At 53.0% G+C, this 17,161-nt stretch overlaps 1 protein-coding gene across 3 annotated transcripts in view; it reads right to left on the bottom strand.

Annotated features, from left to right (window-relative positions):
• The window catches only part of CMKLR1 (chemerin chemokine-like receptor 1), a 55,394-nt gene that overhangs the window by 34,802 nt on the left and 3,431 nt on the right, over positions 1-17,161 (bottom strand). The window lies entirely within an intron of this gene.

Genomic DNA, 17,161 nt, shown 5'->3' with positions numbered 1-17,161 from the left:
TACTGCGATGAATCAGACGACCCCTGTGAAAGGTTCGTTCGACACCCTGCCCCACCCACAGGGGTCGCGACCCACAGGTTGAGAACCACTGACCTGGAGGGAGACCAGTGCCAATTCCCACTGCTGAAGCTCCCAAGGGAGGCACCAAATTCCATTTCCAGGTTTCAGGGAGGAGAAGAGCCAGTCAGGGTGCAGTGTAGCACCGACGAAACATGCAACTTTCCTCTCGTTCTTTAATGCTTCCTCCCCCCACTATCATGATCCCAATTCTACCTTACAAATCTGGCTAGACCACAGCATGTGCAGATAAGAGCTGGAAACACAGGGAATCCAGGACAGATAACCCCTCAGAACCAATAATGAAAGTATCCAGATAGTGACTGGGGTCTTAAAGGCTTGAAGATAAACAAGCGGCCATCTAGCTCAGAAGCAACAAAGTCCACATGGAAGAACACACCAGCCTGTGTGATCGAGTGGTTCCAAATGGATCAGTTACCAGGCATCAAAGAACAAAAAATCATATCATTGACTGCACACCTCCATGATAGGATCGCTGAAGACAAATGGGTGCATAAGCAAATGTGGTGAAGAAAGCTGATGGTGCCCGGCTATCAAAAGAGATAGTGTCTGGGGTCTTAAAGGCTTGAAGGTGAACAAGCGGCCATCTCGCTCAGAAACAAATAAGCCCACATGGAAGAAGCACACCGGCCAGTGCGATCACGAGGTGCCCAAGGGACCAGATATAAGGCATCATGCAAAAAAAAATATATAAGTGTGTGTATGTATGTGTATTTATGTGTATATGTATATATGTATGTGTATATATATATTATATTAAATGAAGGGGGAAGTGCAGAGTGGAGACCCAAGGCCCAAGTGTCAGCCAATGGAGATCCCCTCATAGAGGGGCTTAGGAGAGGAGATGGGTTAATTAGGGTGTGAGGTAGTATCGATGAAGAACACAGCTTTCCCCCAGATCCTGGATGCTTCCTCCTCCCAACTACCATGATCCGAATTCTCCCTTGCAGGGCTGGATAGGACAGAGGCTGTACACTGGTACATAGGAGGGTTGGAGATACAGGGAATACAGGGTGGATGATACCTCCAGGACCAAGGGAGTGAGGGACGATGCTGGGAGAGTGGAGGGTGAGTGGGTTGGAAAGGGGAAACTGATTACAAGGAGCCACATGTGACCTCTTCCCTGGGAGAGGGACAGCAGAGAAGGGGGGAAGGGAGACCCCGAATAGGGCAAGATATGACAAAATAACGAGGTATAAATTACCAAGGGCATATGTGGGAGGGGGGAAAAGGGAGGGAGGGGGGGAAAAAAAGGAGGACCTGATGCAAGGGGCTTAGGTGAAGAGCAAATGCCTTGAGAGTGATTGGGACAGGGAGTGTATGGGTGTGCTTTGTACAATTGATGTATGTATATGTATGGATTGTGGTAAGAGTTGTTGGAGTCCCTAATAAAATGTAAAAGAAAAAAAAAAAAAAGAAAATGATTAGGGCAAAATATGTACAGATGTGCTTTATACAATTGATGTATGTCTATGTATGGATTGTGATAAGTGTTGTATGAGCCCCTAATAAAATGTTTAAAAAAAAAAAAAAAAAAAGAAAGTATCCATACCAGGAAGATACGGGGAAGGTGGGGGAGAAAGGGGGAACTGATTATAAGAATCTATATATAACCCCCTCCCTGGGGGACAGATAACAGAAAAATGGATGAAGGGAGACATCGGACAGTGTAAGACATGAAAAAATAATAATTTATAAACTATCAAGGGTTTGTGAGGGCAGGAGGGTGGGGGAGGAAGGGGGGAAAATGAGGAGCTGATACCAAGGGCTCAAGTAGAAAGTAAACGTTTTGAGAAGGATGAGGGCAACACATGTAGAAATGTGCTGACACAATGGATGCATGTATGGATTGTGATGAGAGTTGTACGAGACCCCAATAAAATGATTTTTTAAAAGAAAGTCCATTTCCAGACCCCTGGGGGGTCTCAGCAGGTGGTGACATGTCCCCCCAAATCAGCCCAGCAGGTGACATCCCAATGAGCCAAACCCCACCTCACCCCATTTCTCTGCCGTCGAGTCGATGCCAACTCATAGCGACCCTACAGGACGGGGAGGCCTGCCTCTGTGGGTTTCTGAGACTGTCCCTCTTTATGGGTGTAGAAAGCCCCCATCTTTCTCCTATGGAGCAGCTGGTGGTTTTGAACTGCCGACGACGCAGTTAACAGCCTAACCCGTAACCACTGCACCACCAGACGATGCCCACAAGTCCTTGGGAAGGTGCAGGTCCCGCAGGGAAAAATACAGTGATCGTCGTTAATGGTGCCTTCCCCTTACTGTGCGTTCGAGAAGGAGTGGTCATGGCAGAGGAGGTCCTGCACAGGGGCAGTGCCACCCTGTCCTCCCGGGTCGCGGTGAGTCGGAATCCACTCCATGCCAGGGAGCTGACTTTTGAGGATGGCGGACACCTTCTCAGCACCTGTGAGCCTCACACGCGAGGCAGAATCACGCACACCTTTTCGCAGAACAGGAATCCACGGCAGCCCAGCTACGAAGTCAAGGAGTTTGAGGCCAGCAGGCAGATTCTAGAAGCTTCTGAGCGCCACGAGACCCTGCCTCTCCAGTTGCACCTGGGTGAATTGCGTGCCTCTCCACACCACCCAAGCTGTGCCACCCTGCCCTCTGCCAGGATGCCCTCCGAGGCCCACGCGAGGAAGGCAGAAATAGCTGGATGGAGAGAGGGTTTTACCAGTTCAGCAGAGGGCCACCGGGACCCCAGGCTCCTTCTCCACGGCGCACGGAAGGGCAGGAGTGGCCACTTCTGTCTCCAGGCTCCGCCAGGGAGCGACCGCCTGATGGGTAAGCCGGGTAGCCAGGGGATGTGTCAAAATTACAACGCTCGCCCTCACGCCTCCTAGGTTTGAGCTCTGCTGACGTGTGGCTACCCTAGAGAAAAGAAAGTCACCCCCAATTCCCTCTGATGTTTGAAGAAAGGGGGAGTCGGGGAGGCCCCACTGGAGATGCGGGGAAGTTGGAACTCTAAACTTCCCCTATGGAGTTGACTCACTCACTTCCTGGCCTGGAGTCCTTTGCAGCAGAGAAGGCTGCGGCTCATGTGCCTCCAGGATGAGCCCGTCTCCACAGTACCCCAAGGTCCACCGTCATGGACACTCCCTGCTCCCCGGCCCCCCACTCCTGCCCAGCAAAGACTGGGCACAGCAAGCTTCCATCAGTGGCAAACTCACCAGGGTGAGTGACTCCGTTGTGTGGGTTTCCAAGCAGACGCCTGGTTGGTTTCAACCAGTCTTATGGGACTGGTATGGTTTGGGTCAGTTCAAGGAAGGGGACGGTGTCACCTTATCCCAAAGTCCCACCCTGGTGGTGGTTGTGGTGGTGGGAGGGGTGTTCCTGTGGAAACCACACAGGAAGAGCATACATGCACCCTGTAGAAGGGGGCTGGGAGAACGGCAGTAGCCTGGCTGGTAGGTTGGCCAAGTGGAGCCTGAGGCACCTGGAAATTTCCTCCCTGTGAGTTGGGTGGCCACAAGGTGAGCCTCAGTTTTCCCACCTGTCACGAAGCTGTTCAGAGGTGTCAACCGGTCTACATGGCTTTGTGGTCAGTAGGTACCCTCAAGTGGGTTCTCCTAGCAACCCCGTGGCACAACAGAGCGAAACACTGCCCGGCCCTGCTCCTCCTCAGGACAGTTCGTATATCTGAGCCCATCGATGCAGCCAACGCCGATCTATCTGGTCGAAGGGCTTCCTCTTCTTCCACTGACCCTGCACTTGACCAAGCAGATGTCCCTCTCCAAGAACTGGCCTCTCCTGTCAGCATGGCCAACGTGCTGGAGACCAAGTCTCACGCCCTCCTCGCTTCTAAGAAGCACTTGGGCGGTACTTCTTCCAACCGTCTGTTCTTTCGGCAATCCGTGGTTCGGTCCCTATCCTTCACGGGCACCACCATCCAAATGCCCCCATGATTCCATCGCCTTCCTGATTCAAAGTCCCACTTTCACACGCGCAGAGGAGGTGCTGGGAAAGGTCATGACTTGGGCCAGGTGCGTGGCCCAAAGATCTCAAAGTCGCCTCCTAGCTTCCCAGCGCTTGAAAAGAAGTCTTCAGGCGCTGGGAGACATGAATGCTAGCCAGGGCCTTCCGTTCATAGACTTACTCTTTTCTCCACAACCGGGAATGCTGGCCTCCCCGTGGTGGCACCGGGACAGGGCTTGGGGGCCGCGGTCAGTGGGTGGGTGGGGGCATAGGACAAGGCCTGGGAGGTGGAGTAGAGGGGCCAATAAAGGAATGAAATCCAATTTGGGGGAGCGGTTCCTGAGGACCTCCAATGCGCTCCAGCTATTTCAAATGCCCAGACGCCCAAGACCCAAGACTTTATGAAGCGCTTGCTAAGGGCCAGGCACAGGGTGTGAGGCCTGGACCTGGATTATGGCATTTCATCTAGTTTGGGGTTTTTTTTGTTTGTTTTTATTGTGGCAAGTCGCTTCATCTCTAACCACCTATTTAACACCTATCACAACGCATTCAGCACCGATAACCACCCATCTCGGTCCTTCTTCCGGGCATGGTGAAGCTGCTGCGCTGACTCACCTCCACACCACTCATGACCGAGCCCGGCAGCGTCCCGAACTGCCACGTGAGGAAACTGAGGCTAGAAAGTTCTGGATCCCGCAGCCGGCTAGGGAGACTCGGGAGTCAAATCCAGGCCCCACACTCACCATCCTGACGCTTTATTTAAAATCAAAGCTAAAAGCCGACGGGAGGATAGCTGGTATGTCCAAGGCAGCGGAGTATTTCCAGAAATTTCTGGAATTTCCAGAAATTCCAAGGTATTTCCAGGACCTTGTGATAAAGGAATAAAAGGGGGAGTGAATGCACCCCCCGACCCCCTCTCTCTGGGACTCGGTCTAGTGGGCGGCAAAATGGGGCTGCCATCCTGCCTTCCGAGTATCCCGCGGTTGAGCGTGTGTGTGATGCCAAAGGGCGGATCCCAGATTTGTAAACTGTCTGCTGGGCGCCTGCCAAGAGGAGTGGCTGGTCCCAGAGGACAGCCTTGGCTGCACGGAGTGGAATCTGGGGGACTGCCCCCCCCCCTGGACTCAGCTAGTGAAAGTGACCTAGTCCATCCGGCAGTGGAAACAGCCAAGAGAAAGAAAGAAGAAAAAGTTCTTCAAAGGAGAAACAACGTGGGGCTCCCGACTCCCCCGAACCCCAGACCCATCAGGGGAAGACTCTCCTCTGGAGGGTTTGCAGGGGCTGCTTATCTGGGGGAAGTCAACCACCAGAACTTTCTTCGGTGGTCCCTGTGCTTGAACTCATGTCCCCCGCCTTTTGGTTAGCGGTGAAATAATGTGCTGTTTGTCCTACAGCCGAGCCATCAGAGAAGAGAGGGAGGTCCAGGAACCCAACGTCCAATGCCTCATGCCAACCTGGCAGGAGCCTCCTCATCTGAGAGGAGCCTCTTAGCCCTCGAGCTATTGGGGATCCCCTCCTTCTCACCCCTAACCCTAACCCTCCTCACTCCAGACCTGAGCGGCATCAGCGGGTGGCCAAGGGAGGGGCCTCGCTGAGCCAGCAGACCTTCGTAGGCCTGCCCCCCCTTACCCCCCCGCCACAGCGTTTCTTTTCCTTCATGTCCGAAACCTCCGGCAGAAAGAGGGTGGGGGGAGGAGGGACAGAAAACACAAAGCCCCCAGTGCTACCTCACAAATATGGCTAGACCAGAGCAGGTACACTGGTACAGATCAGAGCTGGAGACACAGGGAATCCAGGACAGATAAACCCCTGAGGACCAGTAATGAGAGTAGCCGTACCAGGAAGGTAGGGGAAAGGTTGGGGGAGAAAGGGGGAAACAATCACAAGGATCTACATATAACCCCCACCCTGGGGGATGGACAACAGGAAAGTGGGTGAAGGGCAACATCAGACAGTGTAAGACATGGAAAACATAATAATAATTTACAAATGATCAAGGGTTCAAGAGGGAGGGAGGGAGGGGGAAGGGAGGGAAGGGGAAAAATGAGCTGATACCAAGGGCTCAAGTAGAAAGCAAAGGTTTTGAGAATGATGAGGGCAGCAAATGTACAACTGTGCTTGACACAATGGATGGATGAATGGATTGTGAAAGAGTTGTACCAGTCCCCAACAAAATGATTTTTAAGAAAGAAAGAACACACAAAGCCCCTTTACCAGACAGGGACTGCTTGCCCTAATGGTAAGGCTGGCAATTCAAGACCTCCCTCCTCTGCTGTGTTCTCAGGCCAAGGCAGGAAACGGAAGGGAGGGCTTGGAGGGAGACCGACCGCACCCCCTGGCATGGTCCACACTGGCATTTGCTAGCCTTTCCCAGGGACCCAGGGTTCCAGGCCCCAGCATTCATTCCTCCAACGGCCCCAGGCCAGCACCCTCATGCTGAGGCCCCAACTCTGGGTCCTCATGTGACCTCACTCAAACCACATGGCGCCTGACAACCCCTGCATCCGTTCACAGCGGAGGAAACTGAGGCGCGGAGCCACTGAGCAACGTGCCCCAGGGCTCCCAGCCAACAGGTGGCAGAGAATGGGCTTACAAATAGGTCTGTGAGGTGGCGGGCTCCGGCTTCTACCCACCAGGCAGTCGTTTGTGTTCTTACTCAAGGGAGACCCGTTTTCGTCATGACCCAGGGGGAGTGGAACCCTGCAGACCAAGCCTGTCACCAAAGAGACTGAAATGTTGCCCCCCTTTCCTGAAAGCCTGCTCCTGGTGCCAGTCAGCCCCACCTCCCTCGGCCCTGGGGCACCGGGGAAGGCGGTCATGTCCACCTCAGCTCAGTCGTCCCCGCACCAGTAAAGACCCAAACCACCTTCCTAAATGAACTGACTACAGCTGTCAGCAGCAAACTCCTGGGGATGGGGGGCGCAGAGAGCGCTCTCTTCCTGAAGCCGGTTGACGGACCAGACGACCCAAGAGAAAGCCGCAAGCCCGGGTTGTCTGGAATCCAGTTTCAAGTTTAAGTTGTTGAAATGTTCAAGTGTAAGCACTGTCTGGAGAAGGTGGGGCCTGCGTTGGGGTGGAGGCGGGTGGATAACAGGATGCTGTGCCCGGGGGAAATGGAATGAAATGGACCACCCAGTACAAGAGGTGTGGCTGCTGAGACCTTGCCCAGGTTCCAGGGCCCCTCCTGTCACCCCCTGCTTCCTGCCCGCCACACCAGACAGCCCTCGCTTGTCAAACCTCCCAATTCATACTGGGGGCCCCGCTCTCTCCGCCTGAAATCGCTATGTCAGGCGACAGAGGCACAGGTTCTGGGAGACTTTGCGGGTGTGATTAAGAGCCTAGGGATGGATCGGGAAGTGATTGGGGATGATCTGGGTGGGTCCCACATAAAACACAGCGATCCTCATAAATCAAAGAGGGCGGCTTGGAAGGGGATTTCGAAGGGGGCTGTGAGGCCAGGATTGTGGGTGGCCCTGGTGGGTAGGAGGTGGAAAAGGGCAAGGAAACAGTTTCTTCTCTAGGGTCACTCTTGCCACCCCACCCCACCCCCAGCAGGCATGTGATCCTGCCAGCAACTTGACTTTACCCAGGGAAACCCATCCACGTGGGCCTTCTTACTTCCAGCACGCTAAGAAGCCTAAGTTGTTCAAACCACTGCCAGCATTGGATCCCCTGGGGGATGCCAACAGTTAACACGCTCCACAGCTACAGGAAGGGCCAGAAGTTCAAGTCCACCCTGGGGCAGCTGGGAAGAAAGCCTGTGATCAATGCCCCCAAAGGCCTCCCACTGAGAACCCCATGGGGCTCAACCTATATGCTGATTCTCAGAGGGTGGACACCTGTCAGAGTCAGTCGGCTCAACAGCAGCTGGGTGGTTGTTGGTGACTGTTAAAAGTGGGAACAGGACCCCGGGGACATTGGTTGTAGGGGCCCCTGCTTCCTGTCTCTAACGCTGGTGAGTCAATAGTTTCTGACAGCCCCAGTGGCGTTGTGGTGATGCGTTGAGCTACAATCTGCAAGATCAGCAGTTTGAAACCATCAGCTGCTTCTCAGGAGACAGACGGAGCATGGGAGGGGGGGTTCTGCTCTCGCACACAGTGACACCCAAGGGGCTGATCTACCCTGTCCTGTAGGGTCGCTGTGAGTCCGGATTGACTCGATGACAGTGAGTGTGTTTGGGGTATTTAGGGACGTGGGTCTCTGGCCTGTCCACATAAATTTGAAAAAGTAAGGGGTGGGGAGATGGACTTCGAATAACCCTCCTCCTACCCTAATCACTACCCAAGGTCATTTGCTGGGCACCTTACTAGACTCCCAGGAGGCACTGTGGGCACTTTCCAAACAACCCTGAGGCAAGGGGACATGGCGGGGGGCCGGCTCACAGAGGTCAGTGCCGTGCCTGAGCTCTCGCAGAGGGTAGGTATCAGTTCCAGCTCAGCCTGCCTCACCCCACGACATTCCACCCACTCCCCACCAGATCCCCGCCCCCGCCCCAGTCTCCCTGACTCCTCACGCCCAGAAACAAAAGAGGGGGCACGCACATTCCTTCCTTGCTCCCCTCCGCCCCCAGGCATGTGCCTTATTGCACAAGAGCTACCCTCAGGGGTTGGAGGCTCTCAGTCTCTGCTCCCCAAAAGCAGAACCGATTCTGAGGTTCTGCCTGCCCTGGTAGCCCACCTCCCCTGCTGAATCAGCTGGCTGGACCTTCCAGAATTGCCCAAGTGTGTCGCTGGTGCCGTGAAGACAGGCCCAAGCAGCCACCTGCCGACGCAGCATGTATCTCCTCTGCGGGTCAGGCAGGAAGCCAGGACACGGGTCAGAGGAGTAGTCTCAGCCTGGGAACCCAAGGCCTCGGGTCACCCGTGCCCATGCCAGCCCAGTTGAACAAAGGTGAATTGGGGAGCTCACACCCCCAACAGAGAATAAAACCATCATGCCTTTACTGAGCTGATCGTATGCTGTTCTCACCAGAAGCCCTGCTGGTGGAAGTGGTCACGCGTTGGACTACAAACCACCAGCCGCAGCCCAGGAAACAGGGCTTTCCACTCCTGTAAAGAGTTGCTGCCTTGTAAGCTCATAAGAGCAGTTCTACCCTGTCCTGCAGGGTCACGATGAGCCCGCATCGACTCGCTGGCAGGGAGTCCGCTCATCTCAGCGCTTTCGGATATCTAGACATAAGCACATACATGTCTCCAGTTGCCATCAAGTCAGTGGCAGCTGGCTCACGGCGACCCATGACCTGACCTAGGACATACCATGTGTATGTCAGGGTGGCCTTGGGCTCCACAGGATTTTCAATGAGTGGGTGTTTGGGTTTGGTTTGGTTTGGTTTGACCCTCCGACCTCAGTTGGTGGCCGAGCATGTTCATAGATACATCACTCATTTAATCCCAGCCCTGGTGGCCTCAAGGGTCAGGAGATAACCACTACGGGGGACAGGGGCAGGGGAGTTGTACCCTATCTTACCCTACCCTGAGGCTGTGAACCAGATCCGGTCTATCTGGATGTCTCCCGTTGGCGCAGCTTTTGCTCCTGGGTGGGTTTCTTCATCCAGGCTTGTCCCCAAACCCACAAGACACTCTCGCCAACACATCTGTGTCCTCAAACGCCATCCCATTTCCTATCCGTGGCCACACTGGGCTTCCCCGGGTGAGGGCAGTCACCTCATGGTAACTTGTGGCCTTCCATTGCTCAACCCTTGGGGAGTTCAGCTCAAGGAAAATCCCTACCCTAAACACACACACCCATACACACACACATGCTCATGCGCCATAGGACCCTTAGACTTCAATAGGACAAACTGAGTTCAAATCCAAGCTCTGTGGTTTTCTTAACATCCTGTGTGGTCTTGGGTAAGTCCCTTCACCTTTCTAAGCCTCGGTTTCCTCATCTGTAAGATGGGGGGTAGAGTCCTACCTAGGCTCATCAAAAGATTCAATGAGACAAGAGCTAAGACACACGGAAACATTGGGTTCCATCAATATTGCACTCAATAAAGGCATACCTCTTGGATGCTTTTCCCAAGAGAGGATGGGAATGGCAGCTGCCTTGGTGGGGGACCTGGAACCTGGGGACGTGCTCAGGGTATTAGCTAATCTGATCGTGAACGTGGTGATGGTGGACCCACAGTGGAGATGACCTTGTGGATTGGAACCCATGGGTGGTACAAAATGGTGAAGGGCTTGGCTGTTAACTGAAAGGCGGTGGATTCGAAGTACCTTAAAAGATTGACCTGGCCACCCCCTTGTGAAAAACCAGCCATGGAAAACACTCTGGACAAATGTACAAATGTGCTTGACACAATGGAAGTATGTATGGATTGTGATCAGAGCTGTGAGCTCACCATTCAAATGATTTAAAAAAGAGAAGAAGATGATTGATGATGATGATGAAAACATGTACAACTGTGCTTCACACAAATGGATGGATGGAAGGCACGTGATTAGAGCTGGTAAGAGCCCCCAATCAAGTTATTTTTAAAAAGAAAGCAAGCAGACACTGGAGCACCATAGCCCTTCTCAGTTGGAGCCAACCCCACAGCAACTGCTACTGATCCCATTGAGGAGAAAACATGCTCATGGGTCCACCATCACCGTGCTAAGCAGTGAGCCAATCAGATGCCAAGCTAGTAAAATTAGACCGTGACCACTTAGGCTTCGAATTCAATAATGGAAAGGGCTCTTGAAGCCATCCCAACTAGCTGCTCATGAAAATCCATCCTCTCCTCCCCCGGCCCATAGCTCTGGCAAGGACTTCATTCCCAGGCTCTCTTGCAGTTAGACTGATCACATGACTGGTTCTGAACCGTGCACCACAGAGCAGAAGCGATGTGTGTGTCACCTCCCAGCTGAGGCAGTTAGGAAGCAAAATACAACAAAGGCAGAAGAAGCCAAGTGGTGTTAATAATCTGAAGCTCTGACTTCAGGGGAAAGGACAGGGAAGTGCCAGCTCCACGCCTTCACGCTTCCATCTTCGACTAGCTGGATGCAGACCTTGGCAATGGTCAAGGGGAGAGTAGGTCCACAGGCTGGGTCCTGGACTCGCTGCAGGGAGAACGGCTAGCCTCGATTTCGGAATATCTGCCTTGGAGTTAGGCATCTGGTTTTTTTTAATTTGAGTTTGATTTTGTTTGAGGACTGAAGGTTGGTTGGTTGGTTGGTTGGTTGGTTGGTTGGTTGGTTGGTTGGTTGGTTGGTTTTGAGCCATTGCATGTGTCTTTAGCGGGGCATCAACAAAGAGAAAGGCCCTCAACTCGATGGATTGACTAGTGGCTGCACCTAGGGGCTCAAGCACAGGAACAATTGGGAGGATGGTGCAGGACCGGGCATTCTGTGGTACATGGGGTTGCTATGGGTCGGAGCCAACTTGATGGCCCCAGCAGCGACAACACCTATCTGGGTCTATTCGTTAGTGCAGCTCAGCTTATCCTAATACAACATCCAGCCTCTTTGTTTGTACATGAGGTGATGATGGTCCAAGAGTTAGGGCACTTTCCCTTAAAAAAAAAATCATGTAACAAGTTCAGTGACGGTCTGAAAAGGTGTTCTCATCTCTCTGTGGAATGGATGCCTAACTCCAAGGCAGATATTCCTAGATCGAGGGTAATCATTCTCCCTGCAGCGAGTCCGTGACCCAGCCTGTGGGCCTACTAACCCCTTGACCTTGACCAGCTGCCCTACAGGACCATAGGTCCACCCGAGAGGCAATGAGAATGAGCACGGTCATGTGAGTGGAGGAACCTTCTGCTTCCACTAGGGTACCACCTCTTGAAGGGGGATTCAAAGTACACATCTCCAGAGGTTCTGCATTTCAGTAAAGGGCCCCTGGCTCATCACCTTTTCAAAGCCACCACACTGGGCGACCCTGACGGCGATCTAGCTTTCTGTGGCACTGCAAGATGAAGTTTCATTTCTTCTCCACTGTGGTAGTTGTGTAATCGGGGGTCAACTTGAGACATTGAGAAGGAAGGGGTGAAGTTTAGCCTGTCAAGCAGGTCACAGCTTGATGAGCTCATTCGGAGGCACCACGGAGATAAACAGCTCCCTGGAAGCCAGACCCACACTCTCTCTGCTATACATTCCTGTGGACAAGCTACATGGAGCTACATAGATGGAGCCAGAGCCTGGGAGCTAGAGGAGCCACGTGGAGACCCATGCCAGCACTGAGATGCTTTCACCACCACTGCATCCACAAGACTTTCCACCCACTGGCCTGTGATTTTTCTGCATTCGGCTTCATTGCATGTGTTGCGTGCGTCTAGAGAGGGATTTATAGATTGGTATCAGACATTTGGACTTCATCTGCACTGGGCTGGGATGTGTTCTTAATATACAGTTACTCTTTGATATAAAGTTCTCTATTACACACATATGAGTGTCTCTGGGTTTATTTCTCTAGACCACCCGGACTAACACACCCACGCTGCCTCCTGGCCTTAACTGCTGACACAGAGACTGTGGGTTCACAGAGGCACATGGATGTTTTCTTAGGAAGGAGAAAGGAAACCTCTGTGGGCAGCAAAGAACCCAAAATTCTAAGTAAAGGGCAAAAAAAATGGTCCAAGAATTCTAGTTTAGTGGTTCTCAAGTTTTTTGGGGGGCGGGGGCTCCGATCACCCCTGGGGAACTGGTTCCAAATTACAACTCCAAATGTTTATCCTCCGAGATTCTGATGCTGAGGACTGAAGTTGGAAGAAACATTTTTTTCTTTCAAATTGCAGTTCCAGCAAGATGGCATGCTCGGTAGACCCCCCCCCCCACACACACACACACACAGATCCTCGTCTTCCACAGAGATACAAGAGGCCGTGTGATGTCACCAAGCTGGAGCCCTGGCTTCAGGGGAAAGCACGGTGAAGTGGATTGAATACTGCCCCCAGAGAATCAGCTGAATCCTAGTGTCTGGAGAGGAGACACGTGGGTGAATGGCTGGCCAGTCTGACTGGGCGGCACCATCCTGAACTTGGGCAAGCAGTGTTGGAGAGTGGCCCATGGCGTCCCCCCTTGTCCCCCACACTTTCCTGGTGACCAGAAGGATGGCTAATGCCCAGCCCCCAGGACAGACAGTCCTGCCCCTGTGTGGACCCTCCTGTGCCTGAGGTCGAAGCCACATCCTTGTGGATTGGGTACGGGGTGCACCACTCAGAGTGGAGCCCAGGGGACTCCTCGGAGTGACAGAACACGCAGCGCTGGGACCCTGGCCACTGATGGAGGGACTAGGGCTCTCCATCTCCAGCTGCCCAGCCCTCGGGGACCTACGAGCAGATGTGGGGATAGGCGTGCATGTCTATCCCCAGGTGGGTGCAGATGGGAGCGCAGCACACACACACACACACACACACACACACACACACGCACGCACATGCACTCATATTTGACAAAGAATATTCACACATGTCTATTCACCTTTGCTGCAAATATATCCCCTCATGTGGTGGTATAAACAGGGGTCAATGTTATGACATCACCATGAACCTCAGGGAGTGCGTTGCTGGGCCTCAGAGGTCAGGACCACAGCTCCAGGGCACACCAAGGTCAAGTGGCCTAAAACAGTCCACCCAGAACAGCTGGTGCTTTTGAACTGCTGACCTGGCCCTTCGCAGGCCAAGTAACCAGTACGCCAGCCAGCAGGGCTCCTAGCGACTCCCGAGTGGCTATTCAAATTCCCATTCTACAGATGAGAAAACTGAGGCCCACAGGTAAGGAGTAACGGGCTCCAGGTCCCTCAGCTGACAGGTGGCAGACCAGCTTCAAAAAGGACCCGTACAATCTACGCCAACACCCACTGTCTGGAGGTGCAGTATCGGGACTCAAACTCCTAATCTGTAGGTTATGTCTCATATGTAGTCAACACGGTCAAAGACATATACATAGTGCCCTCGTCATGGTGGCGAGGCTTCCAGAAACTCCTATCAATAAAGCAGGCTTGTGAACTGAGAGATGCGCACCCCCGGAGAATGAGAACTTTGAGACAACTCCCTATTTTCCAGATGAGGAAATGAATCTACTTGACACACATTCACCGAGCCCCTCTGGCGGGAGCTTTTTCACAAGGGGCTTAGGAGGCAGAGGGAAGGAGGCCCCAGGTCTGCCCTCCATAAACCTCACTCTCGCAGGAGAGACCGGCAAGGACAGCGGCGTGGACGATCCTGCAGGTCAGGCACCGGTCAAGGCCAGCACACAGGACCTTGACTCAGTCTGAGAGCCGGGAAACTTCCCAGATGTGCTCCAGCCAGAGGTGTGGTTTGGTCAAAGTCAACATGATCTAGTCCCTGAAGTTCAAGTTCACCAGGAGCCCTGGTGACACAGTAGTTACTCGCTGGGCTGCCATCCACAAGGTCAGTAGTTCGGAATCACCAGCAGCTCCTGAAGAGAAAGCCTGGGCTTTCTACTCATGTATGCAGTCATAGCCTCGGACACTCACAGGTCAGTTGTGCTCTGTCCCATAGGGTCACAATGAGTCGGCATCGAGTTGAGAGCGGGGGTGGGGGGGTTTGGTTTTGACTTTTGGCCTGGTCCTGAGAGGTTCAGAGAAAGCCCCGTCATGCCAAGCGCTATCAGTCCTGTGGGGTTCTCAGGGTCTGCTACCTGACCACTTGAGCGTCTCCTCAGCTTGACAAGACACCTGCCCAACCGCCCTATGGCGGGGCCAGCCTGCCAGGTTCACATCTCAACTACCCAAGATGCGAGGGCAAGAGAAATCAGGAGACCCAGGGGAGATGGGTCATGAAGAGGGAAGTGGAGGCTGGGCCTCTTCATTGAAAGACAAAACCCAGGGCCTGACCACTTCCTCCCTGGGACGTGGGACCTGGTCTCCCGGAGCTGGGCAGGTCTGCGTGATCGCCGCCTAGCAGTGCGTTTATTGTCATGGTGACTGCTGTGGGCTGCCCTCGTCAGTTCCGACCCAGAGAGACCCCGTGCACAGCAGAACAAAACACTGTCCGTCTGGTCCTCTATCGACCGGCACAGTGTCCGGGGTCTTAAAGGCTTGTATTCAAACAAGCAGCCATCTAAGTGAGCCCTCAACCACGTCCACACTGGAAGAAGCCCACCAGCCGGTAGGACCCAAAGTTGACGACAGCCAAGTCCAGATATGATGAAGGGAAGATGCAGAGTGTGAACACCCAATTTGTAGACGGCTATGGAGGGCAGTGGGACCCCAAAATCTATCTGCAGAGTCTCTAGGCAGATGGAATCCCTCGTAAATACCCTCTGGGCACAGACGAGGGGCGCAAACAGCTCTGTTACCAGACAGAGATTACTGTCAACTCCATGGTGGTGGGTGGAGCGCTGGTGTGACATGCCATCCGGTTAGATGACCTCCCTTCTTGAGCCAACATGAATTTGCTCTAAATTTAAAGACCTCTCACTTGTTCCACGACAGAAATTTCCTCTCTGGCTTTTCAAAAAATATTGCTGGTGTTTTTTTCTTTCTAACGATTTATTTTTATCTCATTATTTGTTCTGTTTCATTTGAGTGTTTATTGTTTCTGTTATGTTGCTGAAGCACAGGAGAAGCTCCATAGAGGCGGCAGTTTAACCGCGATGGGGGAGGAGAGGCGGGGAATGGGGCAAATAATGAATGTGGGAGGCGGGAGGGAGCACTAGAACTGATTCTGAGGATGGATATACAGCTCTTTCTCTAAGCAACTTAGCTATGGAAGCATAGGGTGTGTGGATTTGATATCAATAAAACTATTTTTTTAAAACCAACTATTCCCCATCGTGCGCCATCTCATCAATGTTGTCGTAAGATGTGTTAGTTGCTTGTACTTTTTCCCCAAAGCTGGTCTTGGCACCTCATTCATTTTCAACATCCTCGTCTGAAAGGTGAGCGCCCCGGTGGCACAGTGGGCAACACGTTGGGCTGCTCACCCCAAGGTCAGTCGTTTGAACCCACCAGTCGTACTTGCAGGTGGAAAGTGAGGCTTTCTACCTCCGTAAAGAGTTACCGACTTAGAAACCCACAGGGGCAGTTCTGCTGTCCTGTCGGATGGCTGTGAGTCAGAAGGCTGGATAGCCAGTGAGTTTGGTTTTTTGAGTCTGAAAGTGGATGTTTTCCGAGACTGAAAGTCTCAACCGATGTTCACTGGCAAATGGACGGAGCTTCCATATGCAAGGAGCTCTTTAAGATCAATAGGAAAAAGAGAAACATGACCATCGGAAAAATGGCGAACGAACTTGGGGAAAAACACCTCATGGCCATTGAGTCAGTTCTGAGACCCTCTAAGGATACAGTGGAACTGCCTCTGCGGGTTTCTGAGAATGGAAATCTTTATAGGTACAGAGTCTCATCTTTCTCCGAAGGAGCGACCGGCGGGTTGGAACGACTCACCTTTCGGTGAGCACCGCAGCCCAGAAGAGGTGAGTCATCGGCTCAGAAAGGCTGACCAGACCTACTAACAGCAACCACAATAGAGCACGTCTGGAAGCAACCAGGTGTCCATCTGATCGCTCTCATGGGGGTGGGGTCAGGGTGGAGAGCGGGTAAGAACTGAGAAACCCCTGTGTCAGTGAAGGCCGGGGGGTGTTAGAGGGACTGATATAAATACCAAGGAAGTTCAAGTGGGCACCACTTCCCAGGGGGCAATGTGACCAACAGGCTGGCCAACAGCCTTATTTTTGAAAAGGTAGCAATTGATGGTCCATTGGGGCATTTGTCACAACACTGTGTGTAATCATGGGCAGGGAGACCCCAAAACCTAGAAGCCAACACATGGGGAGCAGTTCCATGAACCCCATGACATCCTGGCCCTGTGCCTATAAAAAAGCACGTTGCAGGCCTGACGGTAACAGGGTGTCCGCCACACCAACAGCGAAGGACAAAGCAGGCTACCAAACAGGAGGTGGGAAAGCTGATGACGGATGGAGAGGCAGGCGGACAGACCGACAGACAGAGGAGCAGAGAGGGAGACAAAGGTAGGAGGATGGGTGAGGGGCTGCAGAAGAGTCCCCGAGTGGCCCAAACAGTAAGCGCTCAACTAACTGCAAACCAAAAGGTTGCTGGTTCGGTCCCAACCAGAGGCACCTGGCAAGACAGGCCTGGCCATCTGCCTTGAACACCAGACCACGTGCAGCCCAGTTAGTTCTTCCTGCGCCCCTGGGGTCCCCGTGAAGGAGTAAGAGCCGACCTCACAGCCAGGGACCATGACGAAGAG

The sequence above is a fragment of the Tenrec ecaudatus genome, chromosome 16 (assembly GCF_050624435.1).
Source record: "Tenrec ecaudatus isolate mTenEca1 chromosome 16, mTenEca1.hap1, whole genome shotgun sequence".
NCBI lineage: Eukaryota > Metazoa > Chordata > Mammalia > Afrosoricida > Tenrecidae > Tenrec > Tenrec ecaudatus.
The sequence above is the reverse complement of the archived record's forward strand: the minus strand, read 5'-3'. Positions and strand labels throughout refer to the sequence as shown.